The sequence below is a fragment of the Lissotriton vulgaris genome, chromosome 4_1 (genome assembly GCF_964263255.1).
Source record: "Lissotriton vulgaris chromosome 4_1, aLisVul1.2, whole genome shotgun sequence".
In the NCBI taxonomy this organism is placed as follows: Eukaryota; Metazoa; Chordata; class Amphibia; order Caudata; family Salamandridae; genus Lissotriton; species Lissotriton vulgaris.
The window spans coordinates 2,048,315,670-2,048,337,135 of NC_141691.1; the positions used below are offsets into that span (position 1 = coordinate 2,048,315,670).

At 44.1% G+C, this 21,466-nt stretch overlaps 1 protein-coding gene across 2 annotated transcripts in view; it reads left to right on the forward strand.

Annotated features, from left to right (window-relative positions):
* The first annotated feature begins 2,398 nt into the window (after positions 1-2,398).
* The window catches only part of MROH1 (maestro heat like repeat family member 1), a 2,204,128-nt gene continuing 2,185,060 nt past the window's right edge, over positions 2,399-21,466 (forward strand). Inside the window, exon 1 of one of the 2 annotated variants that reach the window (XM_086966435.1) lies at positions 2,399-2,634. The gene's annotated coding sequence lies outside the window, so the exon portion shown is untranslated. The remainder of the gene's footprint in view (positions 2,635-21,466) is intronic. The other variant, XM_086966436.1, reaches the window with a different exon arrangement.

A 21,466-nucleotide genomic window follows, 5' to 3' on the forward strand; every position in this document is an offset into this window, starting at 1 on the left:
GAAAGGATCGGATCGCGTTGCGCGCCTCTCTGGAACGCAGGGGAGTCTGCATACCAGCGCGCGGTGCTGATAGACAGGCAGGTTTTTTTTTGTCGTCCGTCTCTGAGCACCCGCTTCACTGACATGCGCCTTGGAAACCGAAACCTAAGAGCCGCGCGACGTGAGCTGTCTACGGTAGAAGCACACGCGCGCGGCTATTAGGTTTCGTTTTGACTTGTTGATTCTGGCTGCTTGTCAAACCATCCATTAATTATTCACTTTTTACAAAACATCCTTCCTGGCATAAAACTAAAATAAACAACAAAGTCAAAAAGCTAATTATGAAACATTAATGAAATATTACTGGGTTTGCATGGGTGGCCACGCACATGTGTAATTTGTGCTTAAAAGGTTTCTGTTTTCATAAAGTGCAAGGGTGCTCTACCTATTTATCTTTCACGTGACAACGTGCATTTGTTCTCGTGGGCCTCACGTTTTTTTTCTTAATAACAGACTCGGTCACAGCTGCACTGCACAGAGGAGAGCAAAGGCGATCTCGGGCATCACACCAGTAAGTATCAGACTACGAGGCATAACTGGGAGCTGGAACACAGCACCGGGGGAATGCAGCAACGCCAGCTGTCCGCTGTATGCTAATGCTGCTCACCTGTGCTGAGTTCAAAGACGCCGCCCCGACCCATAAATAAAACTCATATTTCCACAGAATCATTCATAAAGCCGACACCCCCATTCTGGTACAGACATGCTGAGGAAATACACAGACTGTGCGCGCGTGCGGTAACCTTGCCTCCCTACATTGACTGTATATGAATAAAGCTTTTATATAGATCTTCTATGCTTGCATTAAAAGGAGGAGATGCTATTGCATCCATTGCAAACAAGCTATTATCCTTCGTCATAGCAACCCCGCCGCCCAGCGAATAAAAAAACAAGCATTTGCAATGCAATAGGTCTCGCATTTGCGCAAGTTTGAGCTATTGACATTGCAAATAACAACGCCTTTTATTTTTGTTTTTAAAACATAAATAAAAGGCATTGTCATTTACAATGCAAATGGCTTAAACACGCATAAATGCGAGACCTATTGCATTGCAAATGCTTGTTTGAGAAGAGGTAGCAGTTTGGCCTGCTTCCAACACGTAGGAACAGTGGCCGTCTGAAGGGAGAGATTGATGATCTCAGTTACCTCTAAGCTAACCACTAAGATAGAAGACCAGGAAGAAAGTTCAGAACTCCATATGAACCTGGTCACTGGACATTGAAGGACATAAACGGGACAATGGTAACCAGGAATATCTCCTGGTTCAAAGAAATGGAAAGAGAGCCGTTGACCTTGCCCAGTGAAGGCGGCATAACAGGGGGTGAAGATGAACCAGGAAACGAGAGCGGCCAGCAGGATGACCAGGTAGGTTGTCAACCCGCACCATAAGTTGTGGCCACCCCAACACTAGGGAAGGGAGACCCTGAGGCACCCGACGGTCCCAACGGCCGAAGTCGGCACCCTAGGTACTGCCTGAGAGAAAACCTCTACCAAGCTCTAGGCTGTGAGATTTTGTATGTCACAACTCCAGACAATGCACGAAGAGGCAGAAAAGAGACTGAGTTGAGATGGGATGTGACAGGTTAGCAGTCCTGTCTTTCTCCTTCCAGGCGTGGCCAGAGGATATAACTAAAGGAGGGCAGGACCTCTCCGTGGTCTTTGGCCCATTAATCTAACACGTTGTCTGTGTGTACATTATTACCCCACAAGACCGTAATTGTAAGGCCTGCCCTTAACCACTCACCTCGCCACAGCACTAATAATGTCAAAAATAAAGTACTGCAAAATCACATATAATAAAGCACAATGAGCATGTGCCTTAGATCAGGTAGCAGACAACCTGACAGATTTGTATTAGCGGAATTCTTGCCCGGAGATGTAAGTAGTCACTCAAAATAGCGGTCCAACGCTACTTGCCTAGGAGGAAGTAAAAGTTCGAGTTATTTTTGTTGTTTTATTAGTGTGGTATTTTCTTAATAAATGACCCATTCGGCAAGCATGAAGCTCGAGTGGTGTCAGGTGCATGCGTGACGTCTTCTGACAGCAACTTGCGAGTGCCGCCTTCTGGAGCTTTCTACAATCCAGGAAGCATCTGGGACACATCCCTTCCGGCAAGAAACAGTTAGCTCTGAGAGAATTAAAACATTTAGTTTTTTACATTTAACTATTAAAAGATTAGAAACGAAATTGAGATTCGAATGTAGTTTAGGCTAAGTATATTAAGCGTAGGTGTATATAGTATTTTATTCCTAAATGTCTTAAAATAAAATACAACTTCACGGTTCGCTTGTCTTTCAGAAATAAAAAACTTTTGGGAACTTCCTTATAGTAAAAAATGTTTTTTACGATTGTCTGCAGACAGTAAAAACTGCAATGTAAACATGGCCGACTATCGGTACAGTCGCGCTCAGACGGATTCTGACATTCTCCGGTGCAGCTCCGTCCGTCCTTTCTCTGTTTCCACTGCTGTCACTTGCCACGTGACCCGGAGGTGTTCCCGGCTCTGAACTAGTGTTGTCGCTGTTTGAAGGGTGGCGGCAGCAGTTGGAGGAGCGCGTGACCAGCGGAGAGGTGAGCAGACTGCGGGCAGACAGGTGAGGAGCTTTGAGTGCTGGTAGCAAGAAGGGTGGGTGGGACTTTGGAACGGTGGGGGCAGTTGTTTGAAATTAAAGAGAGAAGATACTAAACATAGGAGGGACTGCCAGAACGGATGAGGGCGGCAAGGTAAACAGGGAGATATTGGGAGGGCTGGAAGGGGAGAGAAATGTTAAAGAGCAGAGGGAGGGTGAGGGTTACAAAAAGTTAAGAAAGGGCAGGTGTTGTCAATGAAAGAAATAGCAGGTAAAACGAGGAGACATTACATGCAATGAAATAACTTGTTATAAATATCGAAGCAGAATGTAAAATCAATAAATTGAAAACTTTCAGAAAATGTGAAGGGGTTTAACATTGGCCTCTACAAATTAAGTTAGCATCCTCCAGATTGATTCATGGGAGCAATGCAATTACATCAAACTGAATATTGTATGGATGATGAGTGTCCTCGATTGAATTTAGAGAAGCACCTTTCCATTAAATTGTAGATCTTCTTCTTTTTTTGTTTTTGTGAATTAAATGTCATTGTATATTTGCATGCTGTTTCTATATTTTAATGTATTTGTTTTGCAGCTCAAATGATCAAAAATGCTTGGGTTGTTGTCCCTGGCATCCAATAATAACTCAATCGGGAGTCCCCAGATTCAATTAATGATTCAGTAGGGAGCTGTGGGTTGCAGAAATGATTAAGTGGGGGTCCACAGAAGTCAAACGGTTAAGAACCCCTGGCTTAATGTAAATGTAAATCCAGTACTTGTATAGTGCACAAATCACCCGAAGGGGTATCTCTGCGCTGGGAAGATAAAGGGAGCTATTGTCGAGAGTAGCATGGTGCTGGCAGTGGTCGAAGTGGGGACAAAAAAGTAGGGGAACTGTGGGCGGAGACTCAGGGGGCGGGAATAAGCAGAGGAATGGATTAGTGGGCGGAGTCGGAGGTGTGGCTAAAAATAGCAAAACATACCAATTTTTAGTGCATTTGACATTTCACTGACCCGTTACAGCTTATAACGTTATTTAATTCAAGCAATCGATACACATGTTTATTTGAGGTTTAATATACAAGTTGTTTATATTTAATTCATTTACAATGTGGGACATGTTTCCAATCACAGAATATTCCAAATACGCTTATAAGTGGAATCATAAGCCATTTGTCTCCGAGCCATGCAGATTCTTTCATTGGCACTTCTCCCTTTTTCTAACCAATTCTGAACATAAAATTCAGGTTTAATTTCTATGACAGGAGGCCCCACGATGTTTATGAATTAAAACATTATAGAAGACAGACGATTTATTGATATTCTGTTCCGCAGTGGTGTGAGCACATCATTCATTACACTAAAGCCCCGTTCACATTCAGCAGTTGAGGTACAAAAGGTGTTTATAATGTGCACTAATGGTTTCAGGCTTTCAATGATGCAATTTTAATTTTGTTTGTACTCTCTGAAAACAAGGATGTACTGCATAGTATCAAATACAGCGGAAGTAGTTGTACGTGTTTTCTATAGCATGAGATTAGTTAAACGTCCAACAATGGAGTAAGGCTTCCTTTAGACTCTAAAGGAAGCCTTACTCCATTGTTGGACGTTTAACTAATCTCATGCTACAGAAAACACGTACAACTACTTTGCTGTGTGATAAAATACTATAGATTGATATTATCAGAATACCTTTTACCGTAACACGATGCTGAACGAAATGTTTTCAGAAACACGTGCTGCTGTACTTCTCGTGCCAAATGAAAAGGTTTGATTGGGCAGTGGTCATAGGGTGAGAGGTCATGGAAAAAGACTAAGAGCCAGTAGAGGGGGATGGTCAGGGCAGTGAACACTGCACCCCGGACAGGCTCAGATATAAGGGGAGAGAAGCAGACTAGGTTGGCGAAAATAGAGGGTTAAAGCAGCCGCCACCCATTAAAGGGACACAAACAAAATACCCAAATAAAATAATGAATAAACAAAGTACTCCGTGAAAGAACAATGGGATTATGCAGCATCCGTGTTCTTTCAGTGCTGTAAGATTATGACTGTGCACACAGCAGGCAGATGCCTCATTTTCGCATTGGAAATAAAACTCGGCGGCTTGGTTTAGAACCAAGTGATGATGAAAATCCCTTGAATTTTGGAGTTGGTAGTAATTCCTTTGCTGAAGAATTCTCTGCTGGAGAATGTGCTGACAACATTTCTTCTGTCACTGGGATAGTATGGTAGAAGTCAGTCTGTTTGAGGATTGCCCCAAATGGTGAACCCCCTGGGGCAGGATGTACCACTTCCTACTCAACCCAGGGGGTTTTCCATTGCCACCTGACTCTAATTCTGTCCCCTGGCATGGTGGCCCCACAGTACATAACCTTGCCACCACTATTGCTCATCATTGTCACAATTCTTCTCATACTCACACAGCTGACACAATCCACACCAGTCACATTACTCACCCCACCCACACCAATGAAATCAGTCTATTTTCTCATCCAATGACGTCACAAAATGCCCCTTTCACTTATGTCCTTTTTTTACTCTGCCCACATAATTTGCACTACTTACACAGCTCAACCTGATTACCCCTCAGCGTCATAATGCTCACACAATTCCCAACACCACTCTTCCCTTATCATTCATGCAGCGCAGAGTGATTCACACAAGATTTATAATTAATACACAATCCTCTGTGCCACCATGCCCACCAAACCCTCTCTTTGGCCTGTGACTGTCATGCCCTACAATCCCTGACACCATTGCATAGTATTTCAAAGGCGTCTGTTAATAGCATTGTTGAAATAATGCAGAGTGAAAATCCTGCCATCTTTTAGAGTGAACCATGGAAGTTGTAAATGACATATAAAAGGGATGCATAGCATGGTCTATAGAGACTTGGGCTGGGGTGTGCAAATAAACAAACACACCATAGAAGATATACACAGGCACTGGTAGAAGTGAAGAAGGATTATAACCACATCGGTTCAGAGATTTAGAAAACTCAACTGAGACACAAACTTTAACATAGAGGCAGTGTAAATAGAACTATGTTGGAAGACAATACCAAATTATCTGTCAGTTTTCACTGAATTATGCAGGAAGAATAGAAGCAAATCATGAAACATGTATGAATACACATTTTGTGGCACATTTTGTGGTTAAATTATCCAGTCCTTATCCTGCTTCAATGCACATAGATCGTGATGCAAAATGGCATTATCTTGTGTAAAGGGTGAGAAACAATTTTATTAAAACTGCCCTCTCTACTGGACAGAATACATTTGTTTTGGTCAACATTAAGTATCCGAAATTGCACACAGGGGAATACAGACATGGAAACAAAAATAGCTTTTAATAAACGAAGTTTCTCATAATTCTGTACACCCCAGTTATTTGTGAAATATCAGGTTTTTTGCCTTTACATCCTTGTGCTTGTAGAAGCACTGCTTTCAAAGAAGAACCAACCTTACAAATTGTAATGCAGGCACTCCACAGAGGAGACCATAAGATGCAACACACTAGACATTAAAAAGAAAGGCGAAGTTTTGACATCCGCCTTGAAATAATCGCTTCTTTCAGAATGCTGCGATCTTTTATGACAAATTGGCAAACAGTGAAGAGAGTAATTTCCAGGAGAGGCTGGTAGGGCTGGGTCAGCTTTTCAGTGGCTGGCTGGAGAGCAGATTTATAGCAAGTCACAGAGTCCACCAGGTGGCGTCCGTGGAGGCTGGCAGCGTTGTGAGGTGTGAATCACGGGCTCACAGCAGCCGCAGGGCCATCAGAGTAGCCATTTTCGCACCATGCTACACTGATGGCCCTTTCAGTCTCACTTTGCAGGCCAATTAGACACAGCGGGGAATGGGAGGAGGTCGGGCGCACTGCAGAGGCCTTCTGAATATTCACGTTGCACCACTCGTGCGGGAAAAAAAAGGTGTACTTTTAAAGTATGGCAATTTTACAGTCCCCGGTACGCTCTTTCAAAAGTAAGAAGTAGGGGAACGGACTAACATAATATTAAGAAGTAGGGGCACGCCGTGTCCTTCCATCCCGCCCACTTCTAACGCTGGGTGCTGGGCAGACCCCTGCCGCCGGGGATCGAACCGTGATCCCCAGCGTCAGTCGCCCTGGCCGCGGCGCCACGCTCAGAACAAGTTATCTTTAAATAAGACTGGTTATGTATGGTAAGATTAAGAATTAACATAGCAATAGTTTGCTGGGAAGGTGGTTGTAACTAAACTATTATCAATGGATGAGTGAGGATGGACACATGGTAAGGCTTTAAAAAATATTGCTGGGTTGGAGAATGAAATGCAGTAATTAGAGTGATCTGATAGTAGTTAAAACATTGTGACTTGTCATCCACATTCTACTGCGTGTGGAATAAGTACCTACGTGGATACTGTAGATTCTAGCAATGCTATCTTAATTAAACAAGCGCATTGGCAGAGGTTGACCTAAAAATGACATGATCACTGAGCAGTAAAAATGTATATACTGCTGCATGTTAAAATATTTAAGATCATAGAGGCAGATGAGCGCAGAGGTCAAGCCTTCAGCCTAGGGCTCAATTTTCCGGTGCCCACTCAGTGGTTCTGGGAATACAGTCCTCCATAGTGGAATATAATATGAATACATTTGCAGAACTTGCTACGTTACCAAGTGGCCCCTTGTTATCTTTGAAACCTTCAGCTAGTTCTGGATTTTAGACCAAAAGTATACGTCTATGTGGCCGATGAAATGGAGCAGAGTTGCATCTCGAAAGCAATCCACTAATGCCAGCCCTGTTTCATTTCTTGGTCTTAGCCCACCTACATGACTCCCCTCCATTCACCCTACCCTCTTCTGGTAGTAGAGGAAAACAAAGTGTGATCGAGTGCTAGGTGGGGTAAAAGGTGAGGCAAGAAGGATATGGGGTAGAAAGGGAACCCACTGTGTAATAAGACTTCATAGCCTGAATCGAGGATTTTCATTGGGTATTACTATCGCCCCGCTCCCTTGCTGGTATGCATTCATTTTGATTGTTTGTTAGACGTACTGAAGACTAAGTGGAAAATGGTAATGAAACAGAGGTGTAAGTTCAGTTTCTCAGAAATGCTGGATTGTGACTACCATAGTGCAATACACATGGCTGGAGAATGATTTATTAGAAATGTGCAGTGTTATCTGCTGTTGACATTTACATTTTTCCTACTCATTCAGTGCTTTGCGTTTTATAGACAGACGCGTTTTTACTAGATATTTATTTATAAAGCCTCATGTTTTGTTTACTATGCAAAGGTAAACTCTTGATTTTTCAAATCTCTCAAACATGTCTTTAATAAACCCTGTAAGGTGGTTACATGGGCTATTGATGTGTTCCCAAACATCACTTGGGAAGCTTTAACAATGGAAAAAGATTAGACTAAAGCAATATATTGAAAACCTCTATCTATATATCTTTAAACAATCCATATTTGGGTGCTTTCAAACTCAAGTCATTTGTATAAAACCCATATTTCCTAAGTAACAATGAAATATGAAAAGTATTTCACTGCTTCCTGTGAAATACGGATTTGATCATAATGATAGTCCCCAAATTGCTCTGCAGAGCTTTACCATTGCCAGAGCTACTAGGATTATGCGGCGTAGATTACCAATGTATGCAAGAAAGTTAACACAATGATGCATTGCAAAGTGCAAATTATGCAGCACATTTTATGTCTGTATTATTTTCATCCATTTGAGCTGTACATAGCATTTTTGTGAAATCTGCTATTTATGTGGCAAATTTGCTTTATCCATGATTGTGTTTAATGCTGCAGCCACAGAATCACACAAATCCACTGTCTTCCAATTGTCCACAATAAGTGAAAGGCAAGCAAAATCTAAACCTTCTTATTCCAATCGGTGCCTCTTATTAGCAACATTTAGATCCACATTTTCAAGCTACCTATCCCAAAATAAACATATAATATAAAAAACATAAAATGAGTAATATAAACAGAGGCAGGCAATGAGAAAACAGCGATCTGTGGATTTGTAAGGTAATGAGGGAGGAACTAATCTCAATATTAATATCCCAGAAAGGAGGTTGCAAGATGAACATAGAAAACCAATTGTCCATGCTCCCCTCCCCCCCAAGGAGAAAACCAAGATAAGAATCAGTAGGCCTACACAAACTGTGATAATACACTCAGTCTTAAAACAAAATGCATATGAGCACAATTGCCATCAAATTGTTGCCCTTACAGTCCATATGTTCAGGGATTGCTGTAATCTCAAGCATGTCCCAATTCCTAGCACCCTTGAAGGAATTTGTCAGAAGTTGCCCAATTGCCTGCACACTTAATCCAGTGACCGTGGCTTTTAACCACTTGATCTTTCAAACACATGGAAACATTTGTTTAGTGAGCAACAAAGACAAAATGCCACTCTTGCATGTTGTGAAAACGACCTTGTTCTAGATGAGCATTCTAATTCAAGGTGTCTGCAGAATACCCAAACAAGAACCTTTTGCGGCATTTAGGAAGATAAGCAAGTCTTGGTTAAGTGTTAGTATATCCATGTATTATCTTAATCCTGGACATTAAAATATGACAAAGGATCACTTTTGGAGAGCGGGACAATACAGGTAACTGCACCCTAGCAAGCTGCGAGAAGAGTAACATCATTGGTGCCATTTTGGAATGCCTGTCTCTTTACCGACTAGCTAACTCTTTGCAATTAAATCCCAGACAATGTGCACAACACCAGAAATGCTTCCGCTTGGCAAGGCCAATAGTTGAGCCCTGTTAGAATGTGCACCAAGGAATATGACCATTGAAGTGGAGCAGAATCATTTAAAATAACTTGAACTATGAAAATCCAAATCAGTTGCCACAAATAGGACTTTAGTCATGTTATGAACTACTCTTCCATCCCACACTATTATGTCTGCCCCCCGAGACACAATAATCATTTCTTTGGGCAGACCTATAACTTTTATTATTATTGTGTTACTGTTGTTCTTACCCGTGCCATTTGCATGTAAACGCAATTTTCATTGCACCCGTTTACCTCTTGATTATTCCCTGTGGTTAACCCCAGTTTGTACAAGAGTGGCAACTGCAAGATCTACAGTATTTTCCCCTGCACTAGAATCCCAAACTTCAAGAATGTGTGATCCTGTTTTTGGATTCTGGCCTACCGCACAGTAATCTTGTGTGTGTAGGTGTAGGCGTGTGTGTAGGTATAGATGTAGGCAGGCCTAGGCCTGCCCTTGACTGTGATAGGTTCTGGACTGGTTTTAAAGCTGGTGGGGCACACAAAGTGAGTCCTCATAATGACAAAAGGACTACTGTCCCTTTCACAGGTTTCACATGTGTAGCGTGATGGTGGAAGCATACTGTGTAAATGATTATATTGATCATGCCTTTTTACCAAAGTCATGTGAATGCGGGCCTACTAGCCCATTCATCTAGAAGTTCCACGGCTCCCAGTGAACCGAAAACCTAGCTCCAAGTACTGAGCATTTGCTATTATGCAGGGTGCGCTCATGATCCAGAGTGATACAGGCCCGTAAGTTCTATTTTGGAAACCCCTGACCAGGCCATAAGTACAAGATGAAGGGGGGGTTGCTTTCTCCAGATAACAGAAGTGTATTGCTGATATTCCTGGGATTCAAGGATTGAGGCCATGGACTTTTTCTTAGAAGTTGTTTAGGTTCAATACTGTTATTTGGTGGATGGTAAGAGGGGTGAAGTAGTAGAACTGTGGTGTCTGTTATCAGGGACGAAGGGTTCCTTTTGAAGGGAGCCACCATTTGTCTCTTTGATATCTTTTGGGGTGGTTGTAAATAGTCACAGTGCAGCCTGCTCACACCTATTTTGTACCTCCTTAGTGGGTGCTGTACATGGAGAGTAACCTGCTGTGAACAGCATTGCTCGGGATAAAGGGTGGGTTAGGTTGATGGCTTGACCGGGACACATTAAAGAGAAACCAATCCAAAAAAGTTTGATGAAACTAGCTCTGGAATCCACATCATTTGTGAAAACCATTTAAAAGTTGGTGCTGCTTACCCACTTGTTTCAGTTCTAAGTTTTCTTCGACCAAGGAGTGGCCACTACACTGAGTACTCAGAAGACTACTGCACAACCAAAGGTTTGTAGACACCTGTGAGCAGACTCTTCAGAGGTGAGGGGACATTACCCAGAGTTCAATCTAAAGGGGGAATTGCTGAACCTGACCTGTGAATCCCGGAGCACTTCCTGTGTGAAACAAGAGCAAAGGAAGTGTACCTACAAGAAAAGTTGACGAGGAAGGAACTGCAGTAAGTGACATTGGAGTAAGGGTTTCTCCATCAGAGACTCTCCAGCAAACACAACAGATGAAATTGGGAGTGCTGATCTGTCTGTGCAGCTTTATCAAAAGAACCCCAACAATGCAGAAGTGTGTAGGGCGGGCTTGTATTATCCCTGTCATCTCTGCCAAGGCACCAAGAGACGAGGGCCTGATTAGTAGGCTTGAAAGAAGCCAGGGTAAGTATCTGATTGTGGCACTTTCTCCATGTTTCCTTGAGCATAACTGGTGTGAACACGGTGCTGTCAGTCTGTTCCCCCCCAAAGTAAAGACTGTCTGTTCTGAAGGTACCCGTAATGAGTTAAGGCACTTTCACCATCTAGAAGTGTCACAGAACTGACCTGCTCAAAAATTCAAGACCATGGCTCCATATGCCGTAGATGGCACCTGGCAGTTGAGGTGCTGAAGACAGCAGCACCAAACTGGGAGATTGTTGTCGCATCTGAGGGCTGTGCCTGACACCAGGAGAAGAGGACTTTCAGATGCTGCTAACTGGAGAGGCCTTAGTGCAACTGAACTCTGAGACTCACCGGAGTGCCGGGACAGGACTGACTGAAGCCTTGGGCCCACCCACTCTGACCAACATAGACACCTGTAAGCATCTGCTCCTGCTGCAGCTTTCCAGACTACCTCCTGCTCGACCGACAGCTGCTCTCATCGAGCAGGATTGCCATGTGCTATTTGAGGAAGGCCCTCCCTATCGCCAATGAGTCCCCCATCATGGCCACTGTTCTGCTTCAACCAAGGACAGGTGAGCGACTCAAATGAGCACATGCCCTGGAGCTGTGTGTGCTAAAAGTAATCGAAAGGAGCGTGTTGCAACTTATTAGAAGGTACACCGTGAATCCTGATGACCCTGAGGAAGAAACTGGCAGAATGGCTTGTAGCGCCTAGAGGGGGTAGATCGACTCCGAAGCACCTAGGAATCACACCCATGTCACACATTTCACCTTTCTGTGCAATATAGTTCTTCTTTTTTCCTAGGTGACACACTAGGCTGGACATTAATCCTATTTTGCTGTTGGGGGTGGTATTATGTTCTAGATCCGAGTAGTCCCACCCTAATCTTTTTGAAAAGCATTTAGCTGCTCACCATTGGGAAAAGTGCCCAAGGGGGCTTGTACTTGGATCAGGTTCAGAGCCACAATATGACAAACCCCAGGACAGTAGAGGCAAATTACCCTAGACCCCACAGCTGTGGCCCACTGACGCCTGCCTTCTGTGCTGAATCTAAGAACACAGTCTGTAATCTTTCAAGTTACATGGCCTGTAACTAATGTGCTTTCGCATTGTACGTTGCTGCAAAGGCTAGTTAGCTGACGTGTGCGGGAACAAAACTTGAACTTTACATCAGGAAAGATCTCCTGCTGCCTAATAATGCTCATTCCTGAGACTTATAACACCCTGACATGATGTGTGTTTAATTGAAAATATACAGCTTGTCCTGTTCAACCACCCAATCTACTGCTTTACATCATAACCTGTGGCTGCCTGACCTTGAGATGGCTGATGAATGAGGTCTATCTCCTTCAATATCACTGCCTGACCCTAGGATGGCCGACGCTCGAGACAACTTCTAGTTTCTCTACTCTAGTACTTCTTTGAAGCTTGCTGTTGCTTCACCGCTGGTGATCTGGTGCACCTTTCCATTAATGGATACTAGACCCCAGTCTTCGCAACCCAAGGGGGGGCTGACTCATGGACATTTCCTAACATCTTTACCCCACGACACCCTGGAGCCCACCATTGATTTTTCACCTGAAGCAAGCCGTTGGTTTCCTACTGGCTTACTACTGTCTTTGGGCCAAGATTTTCGATAGGTGGTAATCACCTCTTCGTGCCTTCACCCGCCATCTGTGTTTCACTCTCCTAGAGGTTGTCTGTCCACAACAGCATGAGTGAGAAAGAAGCCAAAAATCTTAAGAGACTCAAAGCTGACCCTGCGCACCCGGATTCACCGACCAAAGGGAAACACAATATTAATGCCACTCTAGACACAATTCTGCTCAAGCTTGCAGATGCCCATGATCTGGCGAAATCCACCAAAGAAGAAATATCCGCTGTTTGGCAGGACATCAGAGACACCAACGCCAGGCTCTCGGAGACAGAGCACAGAATCAGCCGACTAGAAGACTCCAAAACAAAGGCCTGCAAGTCTCTACAGAGACTATCAACCACTAAGGACTCCCTGACACGACGACTATCTGAGTTGGAGGACAGAAACCGTAGGGGGAACCTGCTCATCTTTGGCATGCCTGAGGGGTCTGAAGAAGCCGCAGGGTCCTGTGTCTCTTTCTTGGAGTCCTGGTTCTCCCAAGCCACCAATCTATCATTCCATACTCCTTTAGAGTTTGACAGAGCGCACAGGGTTCCGTCACGAATCACAGCCAACCAAAAGGGCCCCAGGCCTATAGTTTGTAAGCCTCTTCGTTATCAGCACGTAGAGCAGATCCTGGCCTTCATGCGTTGGAATAATCATATCCTTTGGAAGTCATCTAAGATCTTCATTTCCCAAGATTATAGCAAGGAAACAGTTGACACCAGGAAGGGCTTTCTTGCTCTTAGACCAAGGTTGCGCACCCTAAATTACCAGTATGGCTCCGTGGATCCTTCGAAATTCAGAGTCTTGATTCAAGGAGTCCCGCAAATATTTACTATTTCGGCGCAACTGAAGAGATTCCTTGACGGGCCAGACACCCCTTCGATGGATATTACAGAGTCAGGTGCTCCAAGTGGGGGCACCTGATGTTCAATACAAGTCTTTTGTTCATATACGGGCCTTTGTTAGTTCTACAGGTCACTTCTGTAAAGCCGCCAGTTGGCCTTCTGATAGGCCTTCCTGCATACCAATAGACAATCTACTGGCTTTAATGATTCTTGCTCCTTGTTACCTCACACCTCTGTTTTCTCGCAGCAGCCTGGTATTGTTTTCATATCTAACTGAATCTCTAGTGCTTTCCTCACAGCCATGAGTCGATCATATGATCATACCTGTTTAGGGCAGCAGACATCAGATACTGACCCTGTACCATTGGCAGTGGCTACACACTCTAATGCTTCACTCATAGCCATGATGCGATCTTACAAATATATCCGTTATAGTCAGCAGGAATAAGGTTCTTACTCTGCTCCACTTGCAGTGACTACACACTTCCAGTTGCAGTTCTCCACAACATGTTGTATCTGGTAAGGCATTTCGTAATGCCAGTTTGTTATTTGCTGTCTCCAACACATTTGAAGACTCAAACACTACTGTTACACCCGTTGTTATGTATGCATTAACGTCCAGACGAGTTAATGTTTTCAGAATTTGTAGCATTGTGCATGATGTTCTACTAGTACCATGGGAGGGGAGTTGCCGTTGCTTGCTCTACTGTCACCATGTCTTTGGATTACTTTTGGGGTGGGTGGGGAGGGTTTGGGTTATGGGGAGGTGGGGGGGGGGGGGGTGTCCATTTTAGTTCTAGTCTTGTTTCCCATTTCGTTTTTAGGTCTCGGCTAAATGCGCGGAAGCGCGTCTCGCCGAGATCTTTTGTTAGCGAGTGTGCTTCCCAGGAGACAGTTTCGGCCGCGCGCATCCTTGGAGCCGATTTGAAACGGGAACGCGCGCTGTGGCCAGGCGCTGTCTCCTGGGAAGCTCAAGCACCACACACGCATGCGCAAACACACACACAAGCGCCCATGCACGCACAAACATACATACAGAGACACCGCCCCCCTGACACATACACACACACGCGCACACACACAAGTGCACCGAGGCCCCCCTCCCTCCCCCGCCTTCGCACACATGCATACACACACGAGCATACACGCACACACACAAGTGCACCAAGCCCCCCCAGCCTTTTGGAACTTACCTGGCCAATGTCGGGGACTCTGCTCTCAGCACGCGGCGCCCAACCTCCTGCTGGCGCGGCCCCGGGGCTCCACACCGCTCAGAGGAGCCCCGGGCGCGAGACGCATTTGACTCCGCCTGCCTCCTCTTCCGGTCTGGACGTGGCCCCGCCCCCGTCACAGGCGACCGTGCCTGACTTCCGGGGCGGCCGCAGCGGGATTCCGGGGGCATTGTCAACCCTTCCCACGGGATTCCGGGGGCATTGTCAACCCTTCCCACGTTATTAGCTGCAATCTCACGTGTTGAAAGTGCAAGTGATGTGTTTTGACATCGCCTGCATAGTGCGAAAGACATTCCACCCGTTCGACTTAATGGATGCCCTGCCACAGAGATCACATGAAGCGAGACTGAAACGACGTCCAACACGGAATTGCGGAATTTGAGCATTACTGTTTTAGTTTTTACACGTCGAATTTCCTCGAGGGCCTAATGTCTTTAAATCTATCGATTTTAAAACCGATGTGCTCTTTTGGTTATTTCGTTTTCCAAGCAATTTACGATATGACTGATTCAAATGGTTCCCTATAATTATTTGCAACTTTACGTTCTACACTATCAAAGAATGCTTATTTTTAAATATGTATATTGCATCTCATGATTATCCAAGTGAAGTTGTTATTTCTGATAAAATTGTTAATAAACAGCTTCTTGGTTCAGCATAGTTTCTATATCGATTGAGGAATACAAATGCTGCCTTTTATCAAGTTAGGAATACACTGATACATGATTCACGAATCGAACAGTGATACTGAGTCATGCATTTATGGACTTTCTGCCCTTTATTACGCTCTATGCACTTTAAACCCTTAATCAAGCTCATATCCACCTTATAAACAGTCGATGGAATTAGTGCAAAGAAATACATTTTGTTTGTTGAGTACGTATATTAGCCAAGAACTAAATGAGCTTTTGTATCCCACAATATAGTGCAGAGTGCAGAGTGCAGAGTGCAGAGTGCAGAGTGCAGAGTGCAGAGTGCAGAGTGCAGAGTGCAGAGTGCAGAGTGCAGAGTATTGGCAATGTTAATGACAATGCCATTTATTTTTGATTTAAAGAAAAAAAATGTCATGAGCAATGCCAATAGCTCTACCTTTAATGATGCCGAGACCATTGCATTGCAAATGCTTGTTCACTTTTGTTTTCATTTCTACATGCCAGCTTGACTTTTGTCTAGTTCACCTACATGCCGTGTCCCAGTGCTCCAGTATCGAAGTGGCAGCTCTCAGCTCGAAGCCTGGTCTTGCCCTTCTACGACCTACGATCATCCGTGCCCTTTTGCCCATGTTTGCCCAACTACATTACCATACAACTACCAGCCCCTCGGTCACCCTTCCCACTACTGCTAATATTCCATGTTCTGTGGTCATCTATTATGTACATGACCCAAGTTAATGCCAATGCTATCTACCTCTAACTTCTCAGCTCACAAGGACCAGAGTATTAAAATTGTCTTGTTGAACATCAAGGGCATCAATCATCCGGTTAAAAAGAGGAAAATTCTTGACTATGTATATAAACAAAAGGGTGATAAAATAGTGCTCCAAGAAACTAAAATTGATTCATCGCATTTCAATTCAATGAAGAATAAGACGTACAGCGAGGCAGTAGGCTCAGAGGCCCTTGGGAAAAAAACGCTGTGTCCTGACCCTAATTGCCAAAAAATCCAACATTGATATACTAAAGTGTACTGCAGACGCTAAGGGTAGATGGGTCTCGATAAAACTCTCGAAGGATAACAAGGAGTTTTTTTGTCACCAATCTCTACGCCCCCAACCGAGACGACCCTGATTTTTGGAAAGAACTATGTGACCACATTGACATGATACCGGATAACGCCACACACATTATGGGTGGCGATTTTAATCTGCCCCTTGACCCATTGCTAGATAAACTCTTGTTGCCCCTATCGACCAAACGCCTCTCACAAACCCTCATTAATCTCTGCACCCTTTTCAATTTGATAGACTCGTGGAGATTACAAAATCCCACAGGTAGGGAATATACATTCTTTTCACCCCACATAACATTATTCACACATAGACTTTATCCTTACCGCCGGCCACACTTCTTCCGATATTGAAGCTACTTCCATAGAGCCTAGGGTTATCTCTGACCACTCATGCATCACGATTTCCCTTGCACTACAGAACGAGGTCAAGAGAACTAACTTATGGAGACTCAACAATGCGGTCCTTAAGACAGAAGCTCACAGGCAGACCATTGAAAAAGCGATTCGTAAGTATCTCGAGCTAAATAAAAAAGGGGATACTCCTGATCTCACAAGGTGGGAGGCCCTCAAGAGCACCATTCGGGGCGTCCTAATCAAAATATGTTCAGCCATGAACGAAGATGCTAATAGTAACCTGCAACGCCTAGAGCAGGAAATACTAACGCTTGAACAAAGACATGTTGTCAGAACCGTAAAGGATACACTGGTTCGGCCCCCTCAGGAACAGAAGTTTTTTCCTCAGTCCCCCTCAAGCCAAGACCAGAAACCGCTTAGATATTACAGTCTCTAGTCCTAACCCGCAAGGGAAAGGGGAAGTGGACAGACAAAACAAGAGAGACTTCTTCCTCGACTGGTCTGCTTCGGGAGTCTTCAGATTGGACTTGCTGAAAAGGAAAAGACAATTCTTTAACCCTCTCTACTTAACATTTTAAGTTACTCTGCTCTAAAATATCTTCTATGAACTCTAAGCCTTACCCAAACAGACTAGGAAGATTGCCACTCTCTTATATGTAATGTCTGAAGTGTTACTACTGGTTCACTGGAAGAACACTCAATGGTCTTTGGAATTTTCTTGACTAGATTCGATGCTTCAAACACTCTCTGACCTGTGATACTCAAAGTCTTGAACTCAGAACTGCAAATGTCTTTTAACACTGGAATTCTCCGAAAGCTCCTTGTGGAACAAGTCTTTTCAAAACAAGTCTTACTATCTTGGCATACTCTGAAGCTTCAAAGTTTTTTTTATCAAAAGTTTCTCCTCAAAACAGTCTCTGATAGGCTCTAGACGCAATCGCTCTTCAGCTTCCTTGCCAAAGTGAGTCCACTGCGTCTTTAGTTCATTGCCTTGAGACTTCTCTTGAATAACCCAAAATTGCTACGCTTACTTGAAAGTCTTTGAGGGAACTTCTCTTGACTGAAGTATTCCCAAACTCCGACTCCTCCTCACGGCTACTTCTCTTGACTCCGACGTCGTGATACTTCCAGGTCGCAAGATTACTGAGGGAAAAAAGGTTTGTTAGGAAATGTCTTTTTTCGTTCTAAGAAAACGTAACTTGTTACTTTCCTTGAGGTTTCAGTTCGGAAGCTTTGTCTGACTAAACTCTGGTCGAAAGAGAATTTTCTCTGAAGAGAGCGTGAGGAAAACACTCTTCTCCGGTAAATTCTTCAGTTGAAGTGCGCAGCACGAATTGCGCGCGTGCGCGAAATATAGACGCTCTAGGAACAACTGCAAAGTAAACCGCCAGGCAGAAAACGGAATTACTTCCGCATTCCCAAGATGGCGGACCTCCGCAACGCTGCCACTAGAAATCGCAGTGAAGTTCTCCAGCAAGGGTTTCTTAGCTTGTACCTTCTTCTTGATCTACCCTTCTGGCGAGGAGATGGACGGATCCTGACACATGTCCTCTCCAGAGATCCCCTAGTCATGAATGACATGATGTCTAAAAAATATGAATATAACAAGATTGTCAGTGAAAGGGCGGGGGTCTGATTAAGGAACCAAAAGAGCTTTAGGCTCTGCGAGTCCAACAAAGCTGGGAAGAGTCTAGCATCTTACCTAAAATTTAAACATTAGCAAACGGCAATTAAGAGTCTAACGGATCAAGCTGGGTCTTCCCATTCTGATCCCTATAAAATTACTGACATTTTCAAAAACTTTTACAAGAATCTGTATAGTAAAAACACGGATCTCGAATCTTCAAAGATAGAGGAATATATCAATACTTGTACACTTACTTCCCTTTCAGAGCACGACCAGTCAGAACTTAACCTCCCCATCTCCTCTCAGGAAATTGAAACCGCAATTAAAACTCTTAAAACCGGCCAGACTGGTTCAGCGCCTTATTTTATAAAAGCTTCTCCCCAATACTATCTGAGCCCCTTCAGGACCTATATAGGGAATTCTTTACTAGCGGCCAAGTTAACCCCTTCCATGCAGCCGCGATTCTGCTCCTGTGCGGCAGAATCGCGAGTGGGCTGGTTTATGACGGCCCCCAGCCGTCATCATGACGGCTGGGGCCGTCATCAGCATGGAAGGGGTTAATGGCACTCCAACTGATGCTATCATAGCAGTCATACCCAAAGAAGGGAAAGACCCGTCCTTCCCGAAAAATTACAGACCAATCTCGCTAATTAATCTCGACTGTAAAATTTATGCCATGATACTCGCCAAGAGGATTCAGAAATTCCTGCCCAAACTCATCCATCCTTCGCAGGTGGGCTTCCTAAAGAATAGACTATCTAGCGACAACACACGCATCCTTGCTCACATATTAGAGAAGGCAAACTTGTCCGACTCCCCAACCGTCGCAGTCACCTTGGACGCCGAAAAGGCCTTTGACAAGGTCGACTGGACGTACCTGGAAGCTGCTTTAAACACATTCAAATTAGGTGACGACTTTATCCGAATGGTGATGGCCTTATATTCCAATCCGTCTGCCAGGGTGAGAGCGGGTGGCTGCCTTTCTTCCTCATTTAATCTGGAACAAGGCACGAGACAGGGGTGCCCCCTCTCCCTCTCCTTACTAGCTATCGAACCCTTCCTATATCATTTAAGAAATAATGATCAGATCAAAGGGGTTGACTTTGGAGGGTACGTAGTTAAGATAACGGCCTATGCAGACGATGTCTTAATAGCATCTGAAGATGCGAAGAGCGCAATTCCTGCCCTTATGCCCTCAATAGCAGACTTCGCTGCTGTGTCTGGTTACAAATTAAACAAGGACAAAACAGAAGTGAAGCTCCTAAGCAACATCGGAGACAAAAGCATTCTGGGTAATTCAGGTTTTCTTTAGCAGCCTAAATGCTTCAAATACCTTGGTCTAGAGTTTAAGAAGGATCTAATCAGTACCCTTAAAACAAACGAGCTTACCCTGTATAAAAAGATCTCCTCCCTGCTGGATGGTTGGTCCCCAAAATTCCTCTCGTAGTGGGGTAGAGCGGAAACGTTGAAAATGATGATCACCCCCTTGATTAATTATCTTACCTGCATGCTGCCTATGACGTTATCAAACGACTTCCTCAAAAAAGTATATAAACTCTTTAATACCTTTTTATGGCAGGGGAAGAAACCAAGGATTTCCTTACGCAAACTCCAGTTACCTGAAGGGAAAGAGGGTATAGGACTGCCGAACTTCAGGAATTACCAGATTGCCTACGTATGCAAACATGGCGCTAATCAGCCGGAATATACTCCTGTATGGGTGCATATAGAAAGAGCGATCATTAACAACATGCCTCTCTACTATACTGACAGCTGACACTTCTGCCTTTCCCTTCTCGAGGTACATCTTGCTCAACACTAAGAGGGCCCTGCTGCACCTAGAGAGGGCCTACAAAGGTAAGGCCAAAATACACATATCTAATCTGGCTTCCTTATGGCACAACTCAGCCCTTAAAATAAATGGCAAGTCCCTCTATTGGGAACACTGGTCGAAGTGTGGGATTAACTCAGTCAAGGATCTATACACGGGCTCCTTGCCTTTGCCTTTCTCCTGCTTACAGGCCCAGTTCGGACTTACACCCATGGACTTCTATAGATTCCTCCATCTCAAATCATTAATTTTAGCTCGTTCCATCTCTCCTTCCGATCATTCACTAACTGGTAGGCTATCCCCATTGGTACAAAAGGGTCATACAGTCTCCATGATATACAAGATCCTCGCCCCTAATCCGCAAAAAGCACACAGGAAATGTGAAACATCTTGGGAAAAAGAAGAAAACTCCTCTACTGTTTGATTGGGATAGAATAAACCTCACTCGTTTCCTTAGTAAAATCTTGCCCATACTCTCCCAAACGTAACTAATGATTATCAATGGAACATTTTGGACTCCCGAGAGATTATTCAAACTTAAACTTCTTGATAGCCCCAACTGTTGGAACTGCAAGCTTCAGGTTGGTGACTTGGCACACATGCTTTTTAACTGCCCACAATTACAATCGTACTGGGACAAAATTTATAGTTGCATCCAAATGATCTTTCACTATCATCCACCAAAAGAATTCGCCTATGTTTTATTAGGAACTATAGACCCGCATATGAAAAATGTTGAAGACCGGCTCACGCTAGGGTGCAAAGTTGTACTAAGCAAGTGGAAGAACTTCAATGAGGTCTCCTTTAACTGTGGAAAGAGTGGTTGTTTTTATTGAGAGGAGCGGGCAACGAAGCTCTTCACACTTTATCATGGCGCAAATTTCACTGGAAACTTTGGGGATCTCTTGACTCACTAGAGCTTTGCTATGACCCTCCATAAATCCTTTGACCTGCAATATATTCATACTGCCTCAGTTTCGGTCAATGTCAATCCACCTTGACTTAGCTCTGCTCTGCTGTTACTGGACTAATAAATACCAATAACTGCCAAGGGGCTAGGCTAGCTGGTCACCTTTATTTCCTTATTGTTCTTATTCTTTC